Source organism: Gracilinanus agilis, chromosome 4, assembly GCF_016433145.1.
Source record: "Gracilinanus agilis isolate LMUSP501 chromosome 4, AgileGrace, whole genome shotgun sequence".
Taxonomy (NCBI): domain Eukaryota; kingdom Metazoa; phylum Chordata; class Mammalia; order Didelphimorphia; family Didelphidae; genus Gracilinanus; species Gracilinanus agilis.
This window is the reverse complement of record NC_058133.1, coordinates 330,134,484-330,139,963: the sequence shown is the minus strand read 5'-3', so window position 1 is coordinate 330,139,963 and position 5,480 is coordinate 330,134,484. Positions and strand designations below refer to the sequence as shown.

General features: G+C 34.2%; 1 pseudogene; it reads left to right on the top strand.

Annotated features, from left to right (window-relative positions):
- Positions 1 to 632: 632 nt before the first annotated feature.
- Positions 633 to 1,747, top strand: LOC123246516 (annotated as a pseudogene).
- Positions 1,748 to 5,480: the final 3,733 nt, after the last annotated feature.

The following is a 5,480-nucleotide window of genomic DNA, read 5'->3' as shown; positions in this document are numbered from 1 at the left end:
GAAAGGGACTCAGAGTTTTTCCTGAATGTAGGTTTCCTGGGAAAAAAAGACAAAATATAAATTTTTTGGTTTAATTAATGGATAGTAAACATCATGATGTCATTTGTGAATAAAACAATTGTTTTATAACTTTTCCCCCCTTTTTTCTAGTTAATTGCAACCAGCCCTTTTCAACTGTCTTTAGATAATATTCCCTTTTTTCCTGTCTATAGTTTAGATTTACCTTTACTTCAACATTTGTCTCTTTAGTGGAATAAAGGACAACTGGTTGGTTTTGAAGCCAGCTAGGTGACACAATGGATAGAGCACTGGACTTGTATTCATCTTCTTGAGTTAAAATTTGGCCTCAGACTATCTGTGTGATTCTGGGAAAGTCAACTTAACCCTGTTTCTCTCAGTTTGCTCATCTGTAAAATGAACTGGAAAAGGAAATGACAAATCACTGCAATATCTTTGCCAAGAAAATCTCACTGCAGAGAAGCTCACTTTTGAGCTGGATCATAGAAAGGGTTCCCCAGGCTGGCCTTCGGGTAGGTGGGGAGAGGAGGAGGAGGAGGAGAAGGGAGGAAAGGGGGCATGGTCTCCTAGGGGGAAGAGGTATTTCTGAAATAAGGGGGTCAACCCTTTGGTTGATGGCAGCTGCCAACAAGGAGCCACAACCTAAAAAAACCAAAGGTAGAGGTGGCACTGCTGCTGCGGGCAGGATACTCTTTTTGGAATGGGAAATTCTCTTCTTGTCATTTCTGCAGTTATGGACAAGAATTTGTAAACTGGTAAATATAATCTGAAACTCAATGATCATATTATGACAGAGGAGAAACACAAAAAACTATTTGGAGAACTTGTACAAAAGTTCAAAGTGGAATATTATGCTGGTGGTTCCACACAGAATCCTATTAAAGTGGCCCAGTGGATGACTCAAAGACCATTCAAAGCAACAACATTATTTGGCTGCATTGGCATGGATAATTTTGGTGATATCCTGAAGAAAAAAATCTCTAGCTACTCTGAACAGAGCTAGCAGGCCACAGAGACTTGTGCTGCCTAGATCACCAATGACAATAGGTCCTTTGTGGCCAACCTTGCTTGCCACTATTATATAAAAAGGAGAAACATTTTGTCTTGGCAAAAAACTGAAGTAGTAGAGAAAGCCAAAGTTTATTATATAGGAGGCTTTTTTTCCCTTATGGTTTCACAAGAATCAATATTAAAAATAGCTCACCAATCTTATGATAGCAATAAGATCTTCACCTTGACTGTTTCTGCACTATTTATTAGCCAGATCTTCAAGAAACCAGTGATGAAAGGTATGTTTTCCTTTGACATCCTTTTTTGGAAATGAAACCAAAGCTGTCATTTTTCCTAGAGAGCAAGGCTTCAAGACTGAAAAAACTAGATATAGCTCAGAAGGCACAAGCCCTGACAAAGGTGAACTTGAAAAGGCAGTGAACTGTAGTCTTCATTCAAGGGAAAAAATAATGCAATAATAGCTACAGAGAATAAAATCTGTGTTTTTCCCTGTTTTGGTTCAAAATTAGAGTGAGATAGATGACACCAATGGTTGCCTTTTTGGGGGGTTTTCAGTCCCAGCCAGTTGCTGACTGGTGGAATGCATCCAGGATCTGGTCACTAAGCTGCCAGCATCACAATTAAGCCCTCTGGTTGTACCTTCCCAGAGAAGCCAGAAGAGAAGTCCAAGTGGAAAGCCGGTGCCCAAATTGGTTCCTGCTCATCTCCTATATCATAGCTTCCATACTGAAGTTACTGTAGAAGAACCTTTTCCTACTGCAATGATAACATTTTTAAGTTTAAGGGTATGATACTAAGTAGAAGCTTTATTCTCTCAACCTGAAAAAGTGGTATTTACATAACTTGGCAGTCTTATTTAAGTGTCAATTATATCTTATTTATCTTTAGTTCCCTTGGTAATTCATGTATGTTTTGGAAAGAGGCTAAATTTTAAAATATCTGCTTTGAATAAGGAAAGTTTCATCATTTCATAAATAGAAATTGTATCAATTCAAACATCAATTTAAGCTATTTTATATGGGTAGATTTAATTTAGGAGCATATAGATATTTACAATTAAGGTACAGAAATACTTATGCTAAACATCTTATCAAGATATGCCAAATAATTTCTTCAATGTACACTTCAAATATGTAATAAATTTTGAGTAATTTAGCAATTTGCCAAATTCTAGATTATATTAAAATATTCAAATCATAACCTGATACTTCCCGATGGTATTATGTAATTGGATATCAATAAATAAACCTTCTCAAATATGGGGGAAAAAAAGAAAAAGAAAACCCTATGGTGGGTCACAGAGAGTCAGACACAACTGAAACAACGGAACAACAAATAAGATCTGGTGCATTAGGAGAAATATTCTTGCCATGTAGGGTAGGCTACTGTCCCCCTCCACTTCCATAGTTGGCCACTCCTTCATGGATCCCCTTTGTTGTCTATTTGTTTTGCTTTGGCTCTGTGTCTGGTTTAGTGTTTCTCTTCCTCCCTCAGTCCTATATATGCCAGGCTTCCTGTGTTTCTAAGATTTGGACTGTCCAATAATAGACTTAAAGTCATTTAAGAAGTAGAAGATGTAGAAGATCTTGCTGTGCAACAGAGGGGTATGATGTAGTCTGAGATATAGCTATCAGCATTCTTTGCCAATTGGGCTGGACTAGTTTCCGTTTTTAAAAATTATTGAAACTGTTCTTAAGACTTGATGTTTTAGGAGATTAAAGCTTAGACTTTGGCATGACTTGCTAGTCATTTAAGGACCCAAAAAGGTGGAATCAGACTCTTCAGAGGTGGTGGATATGCCATCACTTTACGAGTCACCAGGTCTTACTCTGTTAACTTTATTTGTGTCTGTGTGGAGACATACATCCTTTTCTTACCTTTTAGATAATCTATGAGTACCTTATTTTGTTCTAATTCTAAAACTGAAGCACTAGACTGGCTTGTATCAAGTCTGGCTCCAAATATCTGGTTTAAGTCCCATTTCTATTTCATACTTACTATGCAACCTTGGGCAACTTTTAAAATAATCTAGACAACTCTCTATAATTAGAAATTACAGTGAAAGTACCTATCAGCATTGGTAGAGGAAAGATTCCTCCTAAACGGATATTTATTCTGATAAGTAAAATTTTCACATCATTATCAAAAAAGACATTAGGAATTGATGAGCCTATTTTTCTACTTGAATTAATATTTTTGCAATTCAATTTGAATATTGGAATAATTTAATTCTATAAACATTTGCCAAGTTCCTATTATGATCCAAGAATTGAGGATAATAAGATGAAAAAATATTAGTCCCTGTTCTCAAGGAGATTATAACCTAACACAGGAAGCAAGATACATACAATTTTAATCCAAATTGCCCAAGAGATATGAAAAGGGATGGATTACTTCCAGGTGAAGAGATAAGGGGGCCTTCATTAAAGAGGTTAACACTGGACTAGACTTTTAAAGAAGAGAAAGATTTTTTAACTTAATTTTTCTTTAAAAATATGTATTTGTTACATTAAAATTCCAGATATGAAAAGGGATGAATCACTTCCAGTTAGAGAGATAAGGGGGCCTTCATTTCATGAAAGAGGTTATCATTGGACTAGACTTTTAAGGAAGAGAAAAAATTTTTTAACTTAATTTTTCTTTAAAAAATGCATTTGTTATATTAAAATTCCCAGGTAACAACCCCCCCCCCCCAGCACTAGAGAGATATCATTTGACAAAAAGATATATGTGTATATAAAGATATTTTCATATATATATAAAACTATCTTGCTTACTTCTATATCAGTTTTTTTTCTGGAGGTGAACATACAGATATTATTCTTCAAAGAATTTCTATTGCTGTATATAATTTCTTGGTTCTTCCCATTTCACTCTTTATGTGAAATAACTTCATGTAGGTATTTCCATGTTTTTTTAAAAAACTAACCTGCTTGTCATTTTTTTATGCTGTAGTAGTATTCCATCACACACATATGCCATAACTTGTTTAGCCTTTCCTTGACTGACGGGCATCCATTCAATTTCCAGTTATTTGTCACCACAAAGAGAGTGGATATAAATAATTTAGAGTTTAGATTGTATAAAGTTCTTCCTTTTTTCCCTGATCATTGGAAATAAACTTAATAATAGTGGTATTGCTGGGTCAATAGGTATCCACTTTTATAACTTTTGTGGTATAATTCCAGATTGCTCCCCAAGATAGTTAGATCAATTCAAAGTATCATCAGCAGTTTACTAGCATCCCTATTTTTTCACATCTCCTCCAACATTTTCCATTTTGTACTTTTATCATTTTGGCCAACCTCACAGGTGTGAGATGATATCTCAGAGTTGTTTTGATTTGCATTTCTCTAATCAATAATGATTTAAAGCACTTTTCATATAGTTATATATAGCATTGATTTCTTCATCCCCAAACTCTCTGTTCATCTTTTGACCGTCTATCAATTGGGGAATGGCTCATATTCATATAATTTGATAGAGTTCTCTACATATTTTAGATATGAGACTTCTGATCAAAAACTCTCTCTAAAATTTCCCCTTGATTTACTATTTTCCTTCTAATATTGGCTATATCACTCCTATTTATATAAAATTATAAATATATAATTTTTATTTAAATTTGTTTTTTAAAAGTTAATGAAAATCTACTTTCTCTTCCTATCTACTTTTCCCTTCCCACTGAAGATGAAAGGATAACAAAACTCTTTTAACAAACAGTCAAACAAAACAAATTCTTACATTGGCCATGTCCAAAAAATATTCATATCAATCTACATGCTCCCATTACCTCTCTGTCAGGAGGTGAGTAGTATCTTTCATTATGAGTTTCCTAGAATCATGATTGTCATTACTTTGATCAGAATTTTAGTTAGTTTTTCAAAGTTGGTTGCCTTTATAATTTGTCATTGTTTAAATTGTTCTTCACCTTGTGTACACTTCACTCTGAATCAGTAGACAGAAGTCTTCCCAGGTTTCTCTAAAATTGTCCTTTTTAACATTTCTTACAAGACGGTAATAGTACATCACATTCAGATACCAAAATTTGTCCAGCCATTTCCCAAGTAATCATCATCCCCTTAATTTCCATTTCTTGGCCACCATAAAAGAAGCTGTTATAAATATTTATGCATATGTGGGTCTTTTCCTCTTTCTTTTTTGATTTCTTTGTAGTATATACCTAGTAGTGGTCAGGGACAAAGAATAGGTATAGTATAGTAACTTTTTGAGCATAGTTTCAAATTGTTTCCCAAAATAACTGGATAAGTTTACAGCTCCACTGATAGTGCATTTAATGTACCTTTTTCATCTAGTATCTCCAACATTCAGTATTCTCATTTTTTAGTTAATTTTTCCAATATAATAGATATGAAGTGGAACCTCAGAATTTATTTACTTTTTATTTCCCTAATTATTAATGACTTCGAGTATTTTTTCAAATGGCTAAT